This window comes from Piliocolobus tephrosceles, chromosome 1, assembly GCF_002776525.5.
Source record: "Piliocolobus tephrosceles isolate RC106 chromosome 1, ASM277652v3, whole genome shotgun sequence".
NCBI classification, from domain to species: Eukaryota; Metazoa; Chordata; class Mammalia; order Primates; family Cercopithecidae; genus Piliocolobus; species Piliocolobus tephrosceles.
This window is the reverse complement of record NC_045434.1, coordinates 106454749-106478409: the sequence shown is the minus strand read 5'-3', so window position 1 is coordinate 106478409 and position 23661 is coordinate 106454749. Positions and strand designations below refer to the sequence as shown.

General features: G+C 41.0%; 1 protein-coding gene across 1 annotated transcript in view; it reads right to left on the bottom strand.

The window, feature by feature from the left end:
* Positions 1-23661, bottom strand: part of DENND2C (DENN domain containing 2C) — an 82992-nt gene extending 59331 nt beyond the window's left edge. The window contains exon 1 of the mRNA XM_023222757.1: positions 23512-23661. The gene's annotated coding sequence lies outside the window, so the exon portion shown is untranslated. The remainder of the gene's footprint in view (positions 1-23511) is intronic.

Below are 23661 nucleotides of genomic sequence, written 5' to 3'. Positions count from 1 at the left end.
AAGAACTATTTCTTTTTTAATTTTTATTTTTAATTAACCAATTCCAATTATATATGTTTATGGAGTACAATGTGATTTTTTTTTTTAGACAGAGTCTTGCTCTGTCACCCAGGCTGGGTGGGTGATCTCCGCTCACTGCAGCCTCTGCCTCTCAGGTTCAATAATCCACTATTGTACAGCCTGGTGACAATACTCTCTAATATTCTTCTGGTTTCTCAAGCCATTTAGTTAGCTTCTAAATCACTTATTTATACTATTAGGTAATGTTTGTGAAAGGAATGCACTGCCACGTCTGGCTAATTTTTGTATTTTTAGTAGAGACAGGGTTTTGCCATGTTGGCCATGCTGGTCTGTAACTCCTGCCCTCAAGTGAACCGACTGCCTCAGCCTCCCAGAGTGCTGAGATTACAGGTGTGAGCCACCACGCCTGACCTGTTTAGCATATATTTTAAATAATTATTATGTATTAAGTGTTTACTGTGCCAGACACTATGCTATGTATCTGCTTGCTTTCATTACTACATTTAATTCTTTTTTTTTTTTTTTTTTTTTGAGACAGTCTCTCACTGTTGTCACCAGGGCTGGAGTGCAATGGCGCCATCTTGGCTCACTGCAAACTCTGCTTCCCAGGTTCCAGCAATTCTCCTGCCTCAGCCACCCAAGTAGCTGAGATTACAGGTGCCCTCCACCAGGCCTGGCTAATTTTTGTATTTTTAGTAGAGGCAGGGTTTCACCATGTTGGCCAGGCTGGTCTCAAACTCCTGACCTCGGGTGATGCACCCACCTCAGCCTCCCGAAGTGCTGGGATTATAGGCGTGAGCAACCGCACCTGGCCTCCATTTAATTCTTACAACAACCCTAACAGATAGTTAATATTACCTACAATAGTAGCAAGTTTTATTATTTTGTGAATGAGTAAACTGAAGCTGAACTGGTTAATTACCCAAACTAACACAAACCTAGTTCTGCTTTACTCCAAAGTTTGTGCACTAAACCACTATACATTATATTACTTGTTAGTTGGTAGACATAACAATAATATGAACTAACGCAACAGGATGTCAAATGCAACTTTTCCTGTGTTCTCCGAGTTTCAGCAGGGCCTCAAAGGCCAAAACCAAAACAATAGAAGTCGAATACCCCCACATTCTAAGAAAAGTGCAAGGCTTAGAAAGTGAGGTTGCCAAAAATTGGCTCTGCTGACATTAGTTCACTACCCTTCTCAAGGCTGCATAAGAGAAGAATTACAATTTCTTAAATTGTGAGGATTACAAGGGACAACAGAGAGGACTTCTTTAAAGAAACTAAGTGGTGTGTTTCCCTGCCTCCTATAAGGAAAGAGTGATGTACCTCTTGCCTACCTCAAGCCAGGGACTGAAACCTCAAGATAACCACTCAAAGCACTTGAGGCATATGCCCAGACTTGGGGAAGTACATAGACACAGGGACTGGTATCTGACTCCCATCTGGTGGATAAAATGAGCTGACATATAACTAAATGTCAAAGACAGCTTAGGCACAACAGTCAAATGAGAAATTTCAGCATAAGTTCTACAAAATGCCACAATGTGGAAAATTACATGTAAAACTAACTTTAATAACATTAAACTTTTAGAATTTAATTATGCTAATGCAATGTTATTAAATGCCCATATAATTAAATAAAATGTCTCTTTTCACATAATTATCCTTTTTTTTTTTTTGAGACAGAGCCTCGCTCGTGTCGCCCAGGCTGGAGTACAGTGACGTGATCTTGGCTCACTGCAACATTCACCTCCCAGGTTCAAATGATTCTCCTGCCTCAGCCTCCCCAGTAGCTGGGATTACAGGCGCCTGCCACCACGCCTGGCTAATTTTTGTATTTTTAGTAGAGACAGGGTTTCACCATGTTGGCCAGGCTGATCTCAAACTTCTGACCTCAAGTAATCCGCCCACCTTGGCCTCCCAAAATGCTGGGATTACAGGTGTGAGCCATTGCACCCAGCACTTTTCACTTAATTATCCTTTTAAAAATCCCCTCCAAAGTAAAAAATAACTGTCCCAGCCGGGCGCGGTGGCTCAAGCCTGTAATCCCAGCACTTTGGGAGGCTGAGATGGGCAGATCACGAGGTCAGGAGATTGAGACCATCCTGGCTAACATGGTGAAACCCTGTCTCTACTAAAAAAATACAAAAAAACTAGCCGGGTGATGTGGCGGGTGCCTGTAGTCCCAGTTACTCCGGAGGCTGAGGCAGGAGAATGGCGTAAACCCGGGGGACGGAGCTTGCAGTGAGCCGAGATCGCGCCACTGTACTCCAGCCTGGGCGACAGAGTGAGACTCCGTCTCAAAAAAAAAAAAAAAAAAAAAAAAACTGTCCCAAACTAGAACTTTGCAGTTATACAAATTGCTTCAAAACAACTTTAATGTAACCTAGTATTTTCCTAGTGTTTTTGTTTTGTTTTGTTTTTGAAACTGGTCTTACTCTGTTGCCCAGAGGCATGGTGTGATCATAGTTTACTGTAGCCTTAACTCCCTGGGTTCAAGCAATTCTCCTGCCCCTGCCTCCCAAGTAGCTACGACTACAGGAGCATCCCACCACATCTGGCTATTTTTTTTTTTTAATAGAGACAGGGTCTTGTTGTCTTGTCAGGGCTGGTCTTGAACTCTTGGGCTCAATCCTCCTGCCTCAGCTTTCCAAAGTGTTGGTATTATAAAGTATGAGCCAACATGCCTAGCCAATAAAACCTAGTTTTTAAACCACAAATTCAAACTTGGTAAGCTCTTCTTAGCAAGAGATTGGAAAATAAAGGCAGCAAAATCATTACTAAAGTATTCAAAGGTTGAAGAAATTTTCCAAAAGCTAAAAAGAAGCAATAAAAAAAGTTTTAAAAGTCACAAAGTAATACTACTAGTAATACTACCACTTTTTAGAAATTTTGAAAACAGAGAAAACAGGAGAAAAATACCTGTAAGTCTACTACCTCCAACATGGTCACTGGAATATTTCGGTATATCTCCTGTTTTTTAAGCACATTTTTATACAGATGCAATTACAGTGTATGTATAATTGTATCCTGCTTTTTTTATTCAGAGTTACATAAAAAGATGCAATTTTGGCCAGGCTCTGTGGCTCATGCCTGTAATCCCAGCACTTTGGGAGGCCGAGGTGGGCGGATCATCTGAGGTGAGAAGTTCGAGACCAGCCTGGCTAACATGGTGAAACCCTGTTCCTACTAAAAATACAAAAAATTAGCTGGGCATGGGGATGCACACCTGTAATCCCAGCTACTCAGGAGACTGAGGCAGGAGAATTGAACCCAGGAGGTGGAGGTTGCAGTGGGCTGAGATCGCGCCATTGCACGCCAACCTGGGCAGTAAGAGTGAAAGTCTGTCTTAAAAAAAAAAAAAAGAGATGCAATTTTCAAGAATTTTAGACTGCAGACATAACAGGCTTTCTTAAAAAACATACATTCATAACAATTGTACGATGTAACTTTCTATTTCATTCTAAAGCTTAAAAGCCAGAAGATGTATTTCTCAGATTTTCAAAAGAGATTCCAAAATTATATATTCTTTGCATATTTTATCTCATTTGACAATAAAAGAGTAACAAAAGTAAAACTGCAGTAACATGGTTATTAAATACATCTCATATCCCTCACAGTGCCATGTAAAACACAGTAAGGGCATTAGCTGGGTGTGATGGCAACCTCCTGTAGTCTCGGATACTTGGGAGGCTGAGGCAGGAGAATTGCTTGAACCTGGAAGGTGGAGGCTGCAGTGAGCTGAGGTCGCGCCACTGCACTCCAGCCTGGGCAACACAGCAAGACTAAAGACTCTGTCTCAAAACAAAACAAAACCAGCAACCAAACATAGTAAGGGCTGGGCATGGTGGCTTACACCAGTAATCCCAACACTTTGGGAGGCCAAGGCAGGAGGATCACTTGAGGCTAAGAGTTTGAACCAGCCTGGGCAACACAATGAGACCTTCCCTCTACACACACACACACACACACACACACACACACACACACACGCCAAGTATCAATCATGTGCTGTAGTCCCAGATACTCAAGAAGCTAAGGCAGGTGGATTGCTTGAGCCCAGAAGCTGGAGGCTGCAGTGAGCCATGATTGCGCCACTGCACTCCAGCCTGGGCAATGGAGCAAGACTGTCTCTAAAAATAAAAAATAAAAATAAAAAGTGCCTGTAATCCCAGCACTTTGGGAGGCTGAGGTGGGCAGATCACCTGAGGTCAGGAGTTCAAGACCAGTCTGGCCAACATGGTGAAACCCATCTCTATTAAAAATACAAAAATTAGTCGGGCATGGTGGCGTGTGCCTATAATCCCAGCTACTTGGGAGGCTGAGGCAGGAGAATGACTTGAACTCGAGAGGCAGAGGTTGCAGAGCTGAGATCACGCCACTGCACTCTAGCCTGGGTGACAGAGTGAGATTTTGACTCAAAGAAAAAAAAAAAAAGTTATTACCAACTCTTCTTCCTGAACAATTTGGCCCTAATTAGGCAAAGCAGAGTAAGTAAGGCAGGCATACTTCCCTCATGCTAACAAGCAAGGTAAGGAGAGCATTTGGGTAGGAGGGCTGCCTACTGTGGAAGTATCAGGGCCTAAACAAGGTAAGGAGTGCACTCCCACAGAGGGGTAGCCAGCATGGGATGTTAGAGCTTCAGCAGAATGAGGAGGTATCCAGGCTGATAGATGGCCTGGTGCAGGGTTGTCAGAGTCAGGGCAAGGTGAGGAAAGCATCCTAGGAGGGAGCCAACTGGCACAGAGCCAATTGGCAAGTCGACCTTGGGCCTGATTTCAGCTTCTTGGCTGGGTACTGTGTGTAATGCACAAACTACTTAAATCAAACACAGCACCCTGACTCAATACTATGCAACTATTAAAAAGGATGAGGTACAGATATGTGTGCAGATGTGCAAAGATGTCCAAAATAAAAGTGGGGCAAAAGCAAGTGGAAAAGCAATTTCCAATACACTTTTTAAAAAGGATATACATGTATCTATACACCTGCTATACATGTATCTATATACATGCCCTCCCCTCACACACGCACTGCAATAATATGAATTTGAATGTTACACAATTGACTCTTATTCTCTGTCCAGCCTCCTTTTCTCAAATGGGGGATGGGCAGGCTATAGTTCTCTTCCTCAAATTGTATGAGGCGGGTAGTTAGGAAGCAATCATTTTGTGACCATTTGAACTTTCTCAATTCAGTACAGTAATCCTTTGGTATGTGTAGGGATTGGTTCTAGGACCTCCCTCAGATACCAAAACCCATAAAGGCTGAAGTCTCTTTTTATAAAATGGTGTTGAATTTGCATTATAAAACCTACTTACAACTTATATCCTTCCATTTACTTTTTTTTTTTTTTTTAAGAGGCAGAGTCTCCTCGTTGCCCAACCTGAAGTATAGTGGCTATTCACAGACACAATCATGGTGCACTACAGCCTTGAACTCCCAGGCTCCAGTGATTGTTCCACCTCAGCCTCCCAAGTAGCTGGGACTACAGGCCTCATGCCTGGCTCTATCTCCCATATGCTTGAAATAATATTGAGATTACTTATAATACCTAATACAATGTAAATGCTATGTAAATTGCTATTATACTGTATTGTTCAGGGAACAGTGACAAGCAAAAAAAAGTCCATTCATGTTGAGTACAGATGCAACCATCCAATTTTTTCTCAATCTTTTCAATCCATGATTGGTTGTATCCACAGGAGCAAAATCCATGGATACAGAGGGTTGATTGTATATGATCAGTTATACCAATAAAGCTTTTTTTAATTTCACATTGGTACTTTTTTTGTTTTGTTTTGTTTTGTTTTGTTTTTTTTGAGGCAGGGTCTCACTTTGTTGACCAGGCTGGAGTATAGTGGTGCTATCTTGGCTCACTGCAGCCTCTGCCTCCTGGGTTCAAGAGATTCTCTTGCCTCGGCCACCCAAGTTACAGGGATTACAGGTGTGCACCACCACACTCGGCTAATTTTGGTATTTTTTTAGTAGATATCAGGTTTCATCATGTTACCCAGGCTGGTCTTGAACTCCTGAACTCAAGCGATCCACCTGCCTCAGCCTCCCAAAGTGCTGGGATTACAGGTGTGAGCCACGGTGCCCAGCCTCCCATCAGTACTTTTGATACTATTAATATTAAACCATATTTTTTAAATGTTGTTTTTTCATTATCCTTATAATAAGACTCGAGATTTTTATAAGATTGAATTTTCTGGTCCCCACTTATTAAATTACAGTGGCTACACAAGAAATTGTCAACAATGGTACCAATGAGAGAACGTGGGGTGGGGAAACAAGTTATTTACTTTTTATTTTATAACTTTTTATAATGATTACACGTTTTGTGTTTTTTGTGGTTTTTAAACATTAAAACAGGATCTGAATGGTGGAATAATGGACCTTTTAAGTGGTATTTGTTATATTTTTCTATATTAAGTAAAACCCTAATAAATTTTTTTAAATGAACACATACGATGATGCAGAGATATCACTTCCAATAATTTACCCTAATGAAATAAGTAGACAAATTCACAAAGATATATGTACAAGAGGAGATTTAGAATATTATAAAACTGAGAACAAACTTCCAGTAGGTGATGATTAAATGTACCATGGTAAATCCATACTCCGAAATACAATGAAGTTATAACATGCTCAAGATCTATTAAGTAAAAGAATGTTATAAAAGGTTGTGTAATACAAATTAACTTTAATCTGTATGAATAAACAAATAGAATTTATAGTTAATATGGATATGCACCAAAAAGCTAACAATGATTATCTCTGGGTGATATAACTATGGTTGACTTTTCTTTTGGTTTATCTGTATTTTCTAATTTTAAAAAATAAACGGGCTGGGCGCAGTGGTTCACGCCTGTAATCCCAGCACTTTGGGAGGCTGAGGCGGGTGGATCACGAGGTCAGGAGATCGAGACCATTCTGGCTAACATGGTGAAACCCTGTCTCTACTAAAAATACAAAAAATTAGCCGGGTGTGGTGGCGGGCACCTGTAGTCCCAGCTACTCAGGAGGCTGAGGCAGGGGAATGGCGTGAACCCGGGAGGCAGAGCTTGCGGTGAGCCGAGATCACACCACTGCACTCCAGCCTGGGCGACAGAGCAAGACTCTGTCTCAAAAAAAATAAAAATAAACATAAATCACTTTCACAGCATTTGTTTCAAAAAGAGATAGCTTACTTTTTAAAGAGACATCAAATACTTATTGAACACCCACTTCATACAGAGCATTGTGAGAATTAAAACAGCAAGAACAGTGATTACACTTTATTATACATTTTGTTAAATACTATGTGCCAATCACGTCAATCACATTATCACAATTAATTTTCATAGCACCTATTTGGGGTACTATATAAGATTAAGTTTTGGTACATACAACTGGAACTGGAAATAGCAAGACCGATGTTTGTTTCTCTGCCACTTAAAAAAAAAAAAAAAGACAGAGTAGGCAGTCTAAGATGTCATCAAGTCCCCAGGTGCCTATATTCTGCTATGCCACCCTCAACACATGGATTCTGCCTTCAAGATCACTTCATAGTTCACACATGGAGCTCCAGCTATTATATCCACATTCCAGGAAGCAAAAAGGAAAAAAGTTCTATTTAAGCAGCCTTCCTGGAAGTACCATATAACACTTTTGCTATGGCTTATTGACCAGGACTTAGTCACATGTACAAACTGCAAGCCAGGCTGGGAAATATAATCTTTAATCATTTTATCCTGCAATGTGCCTCAAGTAAACTATTGAGTTCTATTACTTAGAAAAATGGATATTAGATTAGCCAAAAAATCTCTGCCACAAGCAGATATTATTATCCTCATTCGCACACAGAAAACAGAGGTACAGAATCAAATGGTTACATGACACAGCATAATTTGAAAGCGGTCTATATACACTTCACTACACATTCTGTGTCCCATTAGAAAATTATATGCATGAAAATAAATATAAGCACACTCACAGGACATTTATATATGATTAAAGGCAATTTATTACTAAATGAGATTATTGATAGATGAGAAGTCATCTACAAAATGAACAAAACTAAGAGCGCATTCCTGGCAAACATAACATCAGCAACAAATTATTTATGAAGCACCTATTATGCACCAAGGGTTTTCAAAAACCTGTAAAAAATTTTTTTGTTTGTTTGTTTGAGATGGAGTCTCACTCTGTTGTTCAGACTGGAGTGCAGTGGAGTGATCTCGGCTCACTGCAACTTCCATCTCTCGGGTTCAAGCGATTCTTCTGCCTCAGCCTCCCGAATAGTTGGGATTACAGGCGCCTGCTACCATGCCAGGCTAATTTTTGCATTTTCGTAGAGACGGCGTTTTGCCATGTTGGCTAGGCTGGTCTTGAACTCCTGACCTCAGGTGATCCACCCACCTCGGCCTCCCAAAGTGCTGGGATTATAAGCATGAGCCACCATGCCCAGCCTAAAGCCTATAAATGTTTTAAAATGTAACATACATAAAGCACATAAAGTCCACTAATCTATGTACAGCTCAAAGAACTTTTATATATATATATAAAATACATACGTCATTCATGTTGTATATAGCAGTCAGTTTTTCTTCATTTCTGTATAGTATTTCATTTAATGGTAAGGCCAATATTTATTTATCCATTCTCCTGTTGACTAATATGTGAACTGTTTCCAGGTTTTGGTTATTATGAAGAAAGTTGTTCCAAACAATTTTTTTTCTTTTTTTTCGGAGATGGGGTCTTGCTCTGTCATCCAGGCTGGAGTGCAATGGTACAATTATGGCTCACAGCCAACTCAGCCACCTGGGCTTAAAGTGATCCTCCCACCTCAGCTTCCCAAGTATCTGGGACCACAGGTGTGTGCCACCACGCCTGGCTAATTGTTTAAAAACTTTTTTTGTAGAAATGGGGTCTTACTATGTTGTCCAAGCTGGTCTCAAACTCCTGGCCTCAAGCGATCCTCCTGTTTCAGGCTCCCAAAGTGCTGGGATTACAGAAGTGAGCCACTGTGTTCAGCCTGTTATAAACATCCTTTTTTTTTTAAAGACAGAGTCTCGCTCAGTCGGAGTGCAGTGGTGTGATCTTGGCTCACTGCAACCTCTGCCTCCCAGGTTCAAGTGATTCTCCTGCCTCAGTCTCTCAGGTAGCTGGGACTACAGGCGCGCATCACCACGCTCAGCTCATTTTTTTGTATTTTTAGTAGAGACGGGCTTTCACTATGTTGGCCAGGATGGTCTCAATCTCCTGACCTTGTCTGCCCGCCTCAGCCTCTCAAACTGCTGGGATTACAGGCATGAGCCACCGCATCCAGCCTAAACATTCTTACATGTATCTTTGATAGACACAATCACACTTCTTTTGGGTATCATCTAGGAGTAGAATTGCTGGGTTATAGAATAGGCATATGTTTTTGGGTTTTATTCGGTTTTTGTTTTTGAGATGTAGTCTCACTCTGTTGCCCAGGCTGGAGAGAAGTGGTGCAATCTTGGCTCACTGCAACCTCCACCTCTTGGGTTCAAGCAATTATCCCGCCTCAGCCTCCTGAGTAGCTGGGACTACAGGTGCATGCCACCACACCTGGCTAGCTTTTGTAGAGATGCGGCTTCCCCATGTTGGCCAGGCTGGTCTCGAACTCCTGACGTCAAGTGATCTGGCCTCCCAAAGTGATGGGATTACAGGCCTGAGCCACTGCACCTGGCCAAGGAGGCATATGTTTAACTTAAGTGGACACTGCCAGAGTTTTCCAAAGAGGCTGTACTAATTTACACTCTCGCCAGCAATAAAAGTGGTTGCCGTCACTCCTCAGTCACACTGGAATTGTTAGTCTTTTTAATTTTATCCATTCTGGTATGTAGTAGCATCTCACTGTGGTTTCCATGTCAACTTTTCAAACTCATTTATTTCTTTCGTTCATTTGTTTCTTACCATATTTATGTTTACTTTATTACTATATTACCATATTTTATTTTTTAAGATTTTTTTTACATCATCATGTTTTGTTGGAATTAAGCTTTATAAACTCCAAAACATTGGTAATCAAGAATAAATCAGTCCTCAAACATTTTAGGTAAGTCCTCATGTATCACATATGGTCATGAAAGTAGACAAAAGATGGTAGAAATACTATCAATGTGTGGAATCATGGAAGCCAAAGGAAGAGACTTTATCAAGAAGGAAAGAGCGGTCAATAATGACAGACACGTTGTCAAAAGGTCAAGTAAGATAAAAACTGGAGTGTCTGTTGGTCATTAGGACTTGGACAAGAGCAGGTTCCGTGGCATGGAGGAGGCTGAAGGAAAATAAGTGAACTGAGAATCGGATGAGAAAAAAAGAATGCAAATATCAACTGTAGACAATCCATTCAAGGAGTTTATCCAAGTAGGCAAGTGGACAATAGAGTGGAGCTGGACAGGAACGTGAAGTCCAGGAAAGCTTTCTAAATTTGTTTCCTAAACAAGTTTAATCTTGTTTAAACACCAGTGGGAAAGAGTTGCTAAAGAGGAGGTAAGAAAAGAAGCAAGGGTATAAAGCAAAGACTTCAAGAAGGAGAGAGAGCATGGGCCTCCAACGGGACCTGGAAGGATTATCAGCATCTGCCAGGAAGATGGACAGGTCTTCCACTGGAACAGAAGGTAAATGATAAAAGAAAGATAAGAGTGCGGGTAAATTTCCAGGTTTAGCGGCTAATACACTTATGAACTTTCCATCTGATGGCTTCTATTTTCTATTTTAATAGCCATGGTTATCTGCTGAGAGTAAAGTGAGAGATACAAAAACCAAAGGTTTAAGGAGAAGGAAGAAGGTTTAAAATAGGAAGTGTTGGGGGGAAAGGTACAAGAATATACAGGTTCCCTAAGCAGAGAGTTTTCAAAGAGTTATGAAAAAAACCTTTGAGAACATTCATCATGATTAGGGACCACAGATGAGAAGAAAAGAGAACGTCAGATAAAGAGTAGGAGAAAGGCTGGTGAGGGGTAACAAAACCAGGATAATATCACGAGAGGAAAAAAATTCTAAAAAGAAAAGAAAGATGCAAACCAGTGTCATACAAGTAAGGAGAATAAAGACTGAGAAAGGATCCTTGCATTTGGTAAGACAGCATTAAATAAATGGTTTCTAAAGGATGGTGAGGGCAGGTAACAGCCAAAATTAAACAGAAAATTAGTGAGGAAATGCACAAAGTATGAATACAACATTTATTTGAAACTCAGTAAGAGGGATAATAAAAACAAAAAGGAGACACAACTACAAATGAAACATTTTAAAGTTGGGGAAAATCGATATTTTTTAAAACTGCAGCAAAAAAATAATGAAAGATATAATAAATACACAGAAGAGGGAGGAGAAAGTCTGATGGAAGAAAGGTGCTATGGCTCACAAGAGGGGCAAAAGAATGGCAGTACTACTTTTCAACAGTTCTTTGTCTTAATACAAAATGATAACTGAGGCAGAGGAGGATTGCTTGAGCCCAGAAGTTCAAGACCAGCCTGAACAACATAGTGAGACCCTGCCTCTATTTTTAAAATTGTTTAAATGATGATAAGCAATGCCAATTAATCATTCTTCAAAGTAAAAGAAGAACTAAGCTGCAAGAATTCATTCTCTTTTTGGAGTGCACATTAAACTCAATTATTGATTTGATGCATCGCTTCTCAGTCTTTTGGCTAAGATCAAGTGTATTGATGTGATGGGGCACAAATGAATCTCTTGGCCAAATATTTTTCTTTAATGTTTCAGGTTTCTCTTCAGGAAAATAACAACTAAAAGTCTGGTAATAGTAATAAGAACTAACAATATCTCTACATTTTATTTTGGTCAAACTTTCTTCACTGATAATGCCGTGTTCAAGATGCAGTAGTGGCCAGACGCGGTGACTCACGTCTATAATCCCAGCACATTGGGAGGTAGAGGCGGGTGGATCACTTGTGGTCAGGGGTTCAAGACCAGCCCGGTCAACACGGCGAAACCCTGTCTCTACTAAAAATACAAAAAATTAGCGGCCGGGCGCGGTGGCTCAAGCCTGTAATCCCAGCACTTTGGGAGGCCGAGACGGGCGGATCACGAGGTCAGGAGATCGAGACCCTCCTGGCTAACACGGTGAAACCCCGTCTCTACTAAAAATACAAAAAATTAGCCGGGCGAGGTGGTGGGCGCCTGTGGTCCCAGCCACTCGGGAGGCTGAGGCAGGAGAATGGCGTGAACCCAGGAGGCAGAGGTTGCGGTGAGCTGAGATCCGGCCACTGCACTCTAGCCTGGGCGACAGAGCAAGACTCCGTCTCAAAAAAAAAAAAAAAAAAAAAAATTAGCCAGGCATAGCGGCCAGCGCCTGTAATTCAAGTTACTTGGGAAGCTGAGGCAGGAGAATCGCTTGAACCCAGGAGGCAGAGGTTGCAGTGAGTAGAGATCCCACCATTGCACTCCAGCCTGAGCTACAGAGCTAGACTCTGTCTCATAAAAAAAGGTGCAGTAGTGATGCTTGAAAGATACAGTAGCCAGATATAGACAATAGTACCAAGTGTCATTTGCCATAATAATGTCTTTTGGAATCCTTCAGCATATAGCTTCAAAGGTAGTTCACTAGACCACCAAAAGCAGCAAATTTGCAAAGTTTGTTATTCTAAAATATTGAAAAATATCTGCCCAATGAGATTCTTTCTTACTCTCCCTCCTCCCCTCCCCTCCCTCCCTCCCCTCCCGTCCCTTTCCCTCCCTCTCTTCCTTCCTTCCTTTCCCTCTCTCTTTCTCTTTCTCTCTCTCTCTCTCTCTCTTTTTTTTTTGACAAGGTCTCATCCTGTTGCCCAGGAGGGACTGCAGTGGCATAATTGCAGCTCACTGCAGCCTCACTCTTTGGACTTAGGCGATCCTTCTACCTCAGTCTCCCAGGTAGCTAGGACCACAGGCACACATCACCACACCTAGCTAATTTCTCGTTTTTTTTGTTTTTTTTTTTTTTGAGACGGAGTCTCGCTCTGCCGCCCAGGCTGGAGTGCAGTGGCCGGATCTCAGCTCACTGCAAGCTCCGCCTCCTGGGTTTACGTCATTCTCCTGCCTCAGCCTCCCGAGTAGCTGGGACTACAGGCGCCCGCCAAATCGCCCGGCTAGTTTTTTGTATTTTTTAGTAGAGACGGGGTTTCACCGTGTTAGCCAGGATGGTCTCGATCTCCCGACCTCGTGATCCGCCCGTCTCGGCCTCCCAAAGTGCTGGGATTACAGGCTTGAGCCACCGCGCCCGGCCTAATTTCTTGTATTTTTAGTAAAGACTGGGTTTCGCCATGTTGCCTAGGCTGGTCTCAAACTCATGGGCTCAAGTGATACTCCTGCCTCGGCCTTCCAAGTGCTGGGATTAAAGGCATGAGCCACCATGCCTGACCAAGATTGCCTCTCAACTAGAAAAATTCTGGATTCATAAAATCTGCTTAACTCCTTACCTCAACTATCAAACTCCATTATTATATAGTAAATAGCTACAGTTAACTCTGAATAAAATATTTTAAACGTTGGTTACTCAGCAAGCTTCCTTTAATATAATTAACGACTTTCAATATATTCATGAGATTCAGAAAGTTTTCTGTACATTCCAAAGCTTTGCAATACATAAAACAGCAGTTTCAAACAGCACTCTTAGCCCTTAGAACAAACAGAACAGAAATGGAGCCCAGCAGTGACTTCACCCACAGCCAGCTTATTGTTTTTGCTGGAGGGAAAGCTCCAAGGAGCTTCCCTGCTGCCCTGGACAGTCAGAAGAAAGCAGGAGGATGTCTATACTTTCAGCTGTATTGTTTTGACTACTGGCTGTAAGTTTGTCTCTAATTCCCTCCCTCCCCTTGAGTGTTGGAAGGTGCTTTGAGGAGATACTCACTAAAACCCAAGTGTGAGACTTGCATGGGAGGCTGGACAAGGGGGAGGGAACACTGTTAGTAGCAGCTTCAAACAATGCTTAAAAAAACTGCTTTATATTTTCTAATCACATTTGCTATTCAATTGCTCATAATTAATAGTTTTTTCCCAGTTTAATTTCTGAGGATCAACGATTTATTTTTTTAAATTCTGTAAATATGCCCATACAGCTGTGGTTAAATTTAAACAACACAAGAAAATCCTCCTTATTATCTTCACTACCTAAAAGCACAGTACAACTTAATGATATCAGCAACTCCATCGATTTGGACTGCAAAATCTGTGCCAGACTCTAGCCATCTTACAAGTACTGTTGAAATGTCCCATGATGGTAAAGAATAGAGATATGTCATCACTAAGAAGTATAATTTTTAATTTCCAGCTCTTTTTGTGTCAAAAATCATGAGCACAATATCCATGAATTCTAGATGAATACTTTTTTCAAGAGATATATAGTCATTTTTCCCTTATGCCACTGATACACAACTAAATGAGACAATAATCCTTCTCAGGAATGATCCTTGAATAAATAGGAAACTGAGATAACTTTGTCTCTTTTTATTTCTTTGAAAATATTTGAAAGGGCTTATTTAAAAGTCCAGTATGCTATGTTTCCAAGAATCTTTTTAATTTTAAGGATTTTAAATTTTCATTTGCAACATTATATGAAGACATGGGTCTGTCATTTTACTCAGATTTTGTCCATTTGATAAAGCCATATTTTAAATAATCTTCATTCAAAGTATTATACTTTTTCTCAGGTGACCATTTCCCTCAACACTTCTGTTCTTCCAGATCCAGTTATTGCACCTACTTCTGTATTTTTTACTTTGTTTTTTTCCTCTAATAATGAAACAACAAATTTGAAAGGCAAATTGATCTAGTTTGATTTAAAAATACAATTATCACTAGACTCTTGAAAATATCACACTTGACGAATGCAAAGTTCAAAAATAAAATTTGGTTCAACAACTCATCATTTTTAACAACAGCAGATAAAATTCTCCTACACTTTGCTTAACCCTGATTTATGTCAATATAACTATACAATGATAGCTATCACATTACACTCATGATTAAACTGACCATCACTCTAATTCACATAATTTTCCTCTTTTGTTCCAAGTTACCCCTTATAGTTTAAATAGGGCCCAGGGAAAAGGAAATTTTCAGTAAATACTGTTGTGCAGCAGGCTATGTCATTTCCTCACAGAAGGCTCTATTATTACAGCCTTAATAGACCCTTATTTAATCAGAATATCAAAGAGTACAGATAAATATTTAAATACAAAATTATGCTTTACATTGCTAAGTAACCAATTCAAACACATCCCACACAGCTGGGAGATTTTGTTTTTTCACTCCAACAGAAAAAAAGACAGAGAAAAATGCAAATCCCTTTTAAGCAGCAGCAAAAATAACTCTCCCCTACCAATCGGTCCTGAATTTTAACATCCAAATAAAAAATCCACAAACATGTCATTTCTATGAATTCAAACTTGAAGGAAAACAAATAATTTTTCTCCATATCCTTTGTTATAAATACCACTGCTATGAAAACTACGAAAGTTAGAAATTTAACTTTAAAAAGTAGAGCATAAGTAACCTTTAAGTAATATAAATGGATTAATATTGCCTGAACTGAATGCTAAAAACTCTATTTTCACGCCACTAACCAGAAGTCTACGATTCATAAGAAAAAAAAAAATCTTGAGTTTCTTCCTCAAAAACATGGACCAGGCATAATGGCTTCATACTTGTAATCCCAGCACTTCCGGAGGCTGAGATGGGAGGATCCCAAGGCCAGCAGTTCAAGCCCAGCCTAGATAATGTATCAAGACCCCATCTCTACAAAAAGTTTTTTAAAAAATTAGAAAGTCTGGGTGGCATGCACCTGTAGTGCTAGCTAACTGGGAGGCTGAGGTGGAGGGATCGCGTGAGCCCAGGGATTGAAGGCTGCAATAAACTGGAGTGCCACTGCACTCCAGCCTGGATGACAGAGAAAGACCAAGAAAAGAAAAGGGAAAGGAAGAGGGAAGAGGGAAGAGGGAAGAGGGAAGAGGGAAGAGGGAAAAGGGAGAAGGAAAAGGTAAACACCTGGGATAGATGTGAAAAAGTCAGTCCTTTAAATTTTCTTCTCTTATCATCATTTAATCCTTCAGTCTTAAAATTTGCTATACTGCTTATAAAGTGGAGACACTGTCATATTTTCTTATCTTTAGGATAAAAATTATTCATTCAGTGCAAAGAAGAAAAAGAGAAAAAAATTCCATCCTGTCCAATCCTCTGGGAACCAGTGAAGAATACCCCTTCAAGTTTATCTTTTATTTCACCCAGGCTTCAATGTCGCCACTTTCACCAAAGCAAAAAGATCAATGTTTTATTGATTCAGTAAAGAATATGGAATATCAAAAAACATTTTTCAAACATACTTCTTTATTCTGACTCTACAAGTTAATCTATTTCTCTGTATCTCAGTTTCCAAATGAGTAAAGGGAATATTTTCCATTTAAATGAGAAATGGAAGATGAATGAAAATGTTTTAAGTATTTTAAGAAATGTACTAGAATTTAAAAACAGGAGGTATAATTTCGAAGAACCATGATTTTTTTCTAAACCAAGCTTACGAATTTAAGTATTTCAAAGAAGATCCCTTTGGCAGACTATGGCCTACCTGTGGGCCAAATCTGGCCCAATGCCTGTTTTTGCAAGGCCTCTTAAGAGTGGTTTTTACATTTTTCAATGGTTGGGGGCAAAAATCAAATACGTATAACATTTTGTGATGTGAAAATTATGTGAAATTCAAATTTCAGTGTCCATAAATAAAGTTTTATTGGAACACAGTCCATGCTTACTCATTTAAGTGTTGTCTATGGCTGCTTTTTGGCAGAATTGGGTAGTTGTGACAGAGACCGTATGGCACACAAATATTAATATTTGCTATCTAGCCCTTTACAGAATTATTTGCTAACCCCTACCTTAGAAGACCATATAGTTATTCTCTTTTTTTTTTTTGTCTTGTCACCCAAGCTGGAGTGCAATGGCAGGATCTCAGCTCACTGCAACCTCCTGCCTCCCAGGTTCTAGCAATTCTCCCACCTCAGCCTCCCAAGTAGCTGGGACCACAGGCATGTGCCACCACGTCCGGCTAATTTTTTAAAATTTTTCTTAGAGACGAGGTCTCCTTATGTTGCCCAGGCTGGTCTAGAACTCTTGGACTCAAGCGATCCTCCCATCTTGGCCTCCCAACGTGCTGATTACAGGCATGGGGACACAGTCTTTTGTTGTTTTTTAAGCTTTGTCTGTGATTTCCAAGAACTAAACATCCAGTGTTGGGATAGGAATATGCTTTTAAAGCTTTGATTGATGGTTAAAAAAAAAAAAAAAAAAAAAAAGCTGGGCACAGTAGCTCACGCCTGTAATCCTAGCACTCAGGTAGGCTGAGGTAGAAGGAGTGCTTAGGCCCAGGAGTTTAAGATCAGCCTGGGCAACACAGTGAAACCCTACCTCCACAAAAGAAAAAAATTTATTTATTTATTTAAAGTTTTTTTGAGACGGAGTTTCACTCTTGTCTCTCAGGCTGGAGTGCAATCGCGCAATCTCAGCTCACTGCAACCTCCACCTCCCGGGTTCAAGTGATTCTCCTGCCTCAGCCTCCCAAGTAGCTGGGATTACACACATGCACCAACACATCCAGCTAATTTTTGTATTTTTAGTAGAGATGGGATTTCACCATGTTGGCCAGGCAGGTCTCAAACCCCTGACTCAAGTGACCCACCGCCTCGGCCTCCCAAAGTGCTAGGATTACACGTGTGAGCCACTGTGCCTGGACAAAAAAAATGTTTTTTAATTAGTAGGGGGTCAGGCCGGGTGTGGTGGCTCATGCCTGTAATCCCAGCACTTTGGGAGACCAAGGTGGGTGGATCACCTGAGGTCAGGAGCTCGAGACCAGCCTGATCAATATGGCAAAACCCCATCTCTACTAAAAAGTACAAAAATTATCCAGGCATGGTGGTGTGCACCTGTAGTCTCAGCTACTTGGGAGGCTGAGACAGGAGAATCACTTGAACCTGGGAGGCAGAGGTTGCAGTGAGCTGAGATCACGCCACTGCACTCCAGCCTGGGCAACAAAGCAAGACTCTGTCTCAAGAAAAATAAAATAAAAAATAAAAACTAGCAGGGGGTGATGGTGCATGCCTGTAGTCCTAGTTTCTCAGGAGACTGAAGCAGGAAAGCAGGAGGATCCCTTGAGCCCAAGAGGTCCAGGCTACAGTGAGCTATGATTGCATCACTGTATTCCAGGGTGGCTGAGCAAGACCCTGTCTCTTGAAAAAAAAAAAAAAAAAAAAAAAGTAAATAAGTTATATGTGCCACACAAATAAAAAGACAGAAAAATAATTTCATAATAAAGCCAGAAGATCAAGGTTCATGTGTAGCTGTGAATTTGCTATAAAGCTTTTTCAAAGAGAAGCTCCAATAATACTTTGGGCAATACAGACAGTCCCTGACTTGATGTTTTAAATTAATGATTTTTCAACTTTATGATGGTGCCAAAGTTGTATGTGCTCAGTACCCTCCTTAACTTATGATAGGGCTGCATTTGGATAAACTCGTCGTAGGTTTATCATATGTTGACTAACAACAGTTTCAACTTATGATGGGTTTATTCAGACATAACCCTATCGAAAATTGAGGAGCATCTGTACTTCTGGAATAACTGAGTAACTCCCAAATGAAATTTTAAAAGAACAGGACTCATTTGGGTGTAAAAGTTGTTCAACTTTCAAGTAAAACCCATTTCATTGCTTTATAATAATTTATAGAACAAAATAACATAGATAAATACTCCCTTCTACTTACACAAAGCAAGTCACTTATTCTTGGCCCTCTTCTCTTCTAATTCTGTATGCTCCCTTGAGCAATTTCATCTGCTCTTACAGCTTCAATTAACACTGGCTACCTCTGAAATCTGAATCACCAATTTTAGTCTGGCTTCTGGACTCTAGATCCTCTCTTGACATCTCCACTTGAATGCTCCAAAGATAATTCAAATTCAACATGTTCAAAATAGAAACAATTATCTTCCTCCAACATTAAAAAATAAAACAAGACCCTTCACCCAAACAGTTTTCCAAGCTAAAAAACTAAGTCATTTACTTTTCTGTTCACCTTCTGAGCCAATTGATTTTAAAGCCTTGTCAAATTCTACACCTTCACTATCTATCCTCTCCTCTCCATTCCTATTACTATTTTCCTACTCCAGGCCCTTATCTTCTCTTATCTGGACTATTTCAATAGCAATAGCCTGCTAACTTATCTCCCTACCTTTTGTCTCTCTCCATCCAATCCAGCCTCCAAACCATCTTCAGGTTATCTTTCCTAAATACCTGTATCTAAAATCCTTCACTGCTCTCCATTGTCTTTAGAATCAAGTCCAAAGTCCTTGGCATGATACTCTGGCTCTTCATGACATAGCACCAGAAGACTTTTTTCCCTCTTTTTCTGAATCATAACTTTTCTTTTTTTTTTTTTTGAGACAGATTGCCAGGTTGGAGTGCAGTGGCACGATCTCAGCTTACCGCAAGCTTCGACTCCCTGGTTCAAGTGCTTCTCCTGCCTCAGCCTCCCGAGTAGCTGAGATTGCAAGCATGCACCACCACATCCGGCTAATTTTTGTATTTTAGTAGAGACGGGGTTTCACCCTGTTGACCAGGATGGTCCCGATCTCCTGACCTCTTGATCCACCTGCCTTGGCCCCCCAAAGTGCTGCGATTACAGGCATGAGCCACCGTGTCTGGCCCTAAATCTTAACTTTTTACCTACCTAAGTCTGTAATGTTGTCTTATAACATATCTTGTACTTCAAAGTATTAAAAGTACCTTTAACACTGTATATTTTAGTGAAACTTTCTGCCAAACTGAACTAATTACTCATTTCATTGTTACAAATGAAGGGAAGTGAAATACCACATTACCTGGCAATTTTAGTGATCCTAATGCAATCAGCAAGGAAGCTTTGCAATTTTCTTTTTTCATCTTATTTCCAGGCACCATCTCCTTTAGCCCAACCACCCATTTCTGTACACCCTGGCGTTCAGTGACAATGGACTACAACACATTCCTCAAACATACCATACAGTTTCACACTTATCCCTGTTCTTTTTTTTTTTTTTTTTTTTTTTTGAGTCGGAGTCTGGCTCTGTCGCCCAGGCTGGAGTGCAGTGGCGCGATCTCGGCTCACTGCAAGCTCCGCCTCCAGGGTTCACGCCATTCTCCTGCCTCAGCCTCCCGAGTAGCTGGGACTACAGGCGCCCGCCACATCGCCTGGCTAGTTTTTTTGTATTTTTTTAGTAGAGACAGGATTTCACCTTGTCTGCCAGGATGGTCTCGATCTCCTGACCTCGTGATCCACCCATCTCGGCCTCCCAAAGTGCTGGGATTACAGGCTTGAGCCACCGCGCCCGGCCTCTTATCCCTGTTCTTTATTCATATCACCTGTTTCCTGATACAGTTTCAGCAAACTCCTATTCATCCTTCAAAGCCAAACGTAATATCCTCTCTCTAATCGTCCTCCCTACCACATGCAGAATGATTTTAAACTCTATCTATACTTCTTTTTTTTTTTTTGCATCTCTTCAAACATATGTAAATCTATACTTCTTTACAGCTCTTACCACGCTGAAATTGTAGGGATTTATTCACATGTCAGGTTATAACTTCTTGAAGATAGGGAAGCATTTTCTTTTCTTGAATCTAACACTTAACTTACAGTCTGTGAACAGATATTTTTAACTTCTTAATGAAAGAAGTTATGAGGTGCTTTTTATTGAAAAATAAGCACCTCATATTGTTAAGATAATGCCATAACTGTTGTTGCTGAGGGACTGAGAGCTTAGAATCAACCCCACGTCATTCACTGGCAACAACAAAAAAAGCGTTCCTACATACAAACTGCAATTAAATCGTATTTGGACATGTCTTCATCTATATATTGCAATACCAGTTTATTTTTTCCTCTTTCTTTCCTTCTATTTGAAATAGTTTTTTATAGACCTCTTTTTAAAATACCTATTAGATGTCATTTGTATCTCACTCACAGAATTTGAAACTCAGTATAGTGCAAAGGTTACAACTAGGTCCTTGGAGTATGACTGATTTGAATTCTACCTTTGCTATCTAGGTTGTCTAATCACGGGCAAGTTACTCAACCTCTCTATGCCTCTTAATGAGATGATCATAATTAACATCTCTCATGGTGCTGTTGTGAGCATTAAATAAGCTAATACATGTAAAGAATTTAGAATACTGCCTGGCACAGAGTAGGTACCAATGAATGCTAGTCGATGTTGTTATTGTTACCATCCGCTTTAAAAACAGCTTTTTTCTGGTACTTATTTTAGCTCACTTGGTAGAATGGAATCGCCTAGATGAAAAGAATTACATACTGCTCTTACACAAATATAATCTTGTGCCTATTGCATAGTAGGCCCTCAAAAAACAATGTGAATGTAAGGTTTCAGACCTCCAAGATCAACAAATTGTAAAATCACAGAAAAATTTATACATAGAGTACATGTTTAAAACTCATGTTTTAAAGTAGTTTCAAAAGACCCATCCTCCACTGAATTGTTGAAACATGTTTAAGTAAAACTTCTACAGCAACATACACAAAAATTACATTCACTAGTAACTTTCCCTCTACTACTTCATTTAATTTGATCTTGGTATCCAGTGGCCTAAAAATCTTGCCTATAACTTAAGACTCACTACAGATCATTTAAACGTAATATAATTTCCAGCTTTAGAAAACTGCTTATTGTCAATAAGAAAAGTGAATATTCTCCTTTATTGCTGCATTTAAAAAACGCACTGCCACATTCAACACACACACACACACACACCAACTAATGAAAGACCAAGACACATAATTACTACATTTCCTGGTTTCTGCCTGACAAAGTTAGAACAGGCCTACAAGTATCCCCAGCAAAAGCCTACGGGTTACAAAACTGCCATTTTCTTTTGTATTTCCCATCTCCCCGCTAAAATCCTTTGCACACATATCCACAGTAAAGAACAAAAACGTCTATAATAAAAGCTGTATGAAAAAACATATTAACAATATTTTGGAAGATTTAAATCTTCCTATAAGCAGCCCGTCAATTCACAAAAACAAATGAAAGTCTTGATTTGGAGCAATATTCCCAGCTTACTTTAGCAAGCATCTTAAACTACAACTATTTAGCTAAGGCAAAGAAGTAGATTATTTGATTGCTACAGACTTCGTGGTAAATGATTCAGCAACAGTGTACAGATAACACTACTGCGCTATTCTAGAAAATTTCATCAATCATTTAAAAATAGAACACACTCAAAACAACGGTGACTTTGTGGGAAAAGTTTAAACAACTTATTTACACAGTAAGCAAGGATCTATCACTTTATCTAAAACACTGCAGGAGAATCACTAGCTTTAGGGTAAAGGTTTGTAAAGTGCCTACTATGTACCTTAGTAGTTGCTTCACAGAATATACACGCTCCACACACACGTTCAAATATCTGAGATTTGTAGAATACTCTCACTCATCTCATTTGGCCCTGAGAATGCCCATAGGCATGAACTTACCAGTTTCATAGTTACGGAAAGGGAGGCCCAGGAAGCTAATTTGACCGAGGTATCACAATCTGGTTCCGTGGGTTCTGGCCCTAGACTTGAGCCTCTTGACTCATAATCTAATCATCAGCTGCTATACAGCAATAGTTACTCAAATGCTCTTAGGTGTTCCATTGTCAGATTTTTTAATTAAAATTCTACTTGACAACTTTCGGTATTGTGCTTATTAGATGCTGTTAAGAATCAAAACACCAAAAAAAAAAAAAAGCAAAAAAATTGTTTGGAAGTGGATCGTTCCAGCATGTCAAAGTTCAAGCTCACTAGCTTATCTTGGAGAAAGCCCGCGTTTCCCCGGGCTGCGGGGCGCTCCCTCCCTCTTCCCCAGGAGAGCGCGGCGCCCCGCCCAGGGGTCCCCAAGCCCCTGAGGTGAGCTAGGAGGTCCTCAGCCAGGCTCCGCCGCAACCCGTGCGGCCACAAGAGGACGTCCTAAAGCTGGGCCCAACACCCGGTTGCTCCTCCGGACCGGGGAGGTGCCGAGACCGCAGGGCTCGGAGACTCCACCTCCGCCAGCCCAGCTCGCACCTTCCGCGGACTAAACCGCCGCGCCTCAGCTCCGCGCCCGACGCCCAGAGGGGTGATGCCAACCACTCCGTGTCCGAAGCCCCTGCGACTTGAGACCCCGCACCGAATCACCCCGACTCCTACCTGTCTGGGCCTCAACGTTGTCTCTGTGGCCAGGCTAGTCTCCTGGGTCTCACTCGGGTCCGCTGCGTCCCGCCCCCGCATGCCCTGCCAAAGGCTCCGCCCCGGCTGCAGCCCCACCCCTATCCCCGCCCGGTCTGGCAAGACTCAGTTCTTATTGGCTCCTATTCCCACCCCTCCCGCTACGCCCGCCCCTGACACCGCCCCGGCCGGCGGTGAGGGAAACTTCCACACCTCAAGTCTGCTAAAGGGCCAGAACCTTGCCAGGACCCCGGTCCCTGCAGTTCCAGCAGGCGGGCGATCGGTGCCACCGTCGTCCGGCCGAGCCCTCGAGCCAGAGCTCCATCGCCTTCGCCTGCCGTCGCATCAGGCCCACGGCGACGGCCCTACGCTTTATGTGAAGGTTTACTCTTCACAACT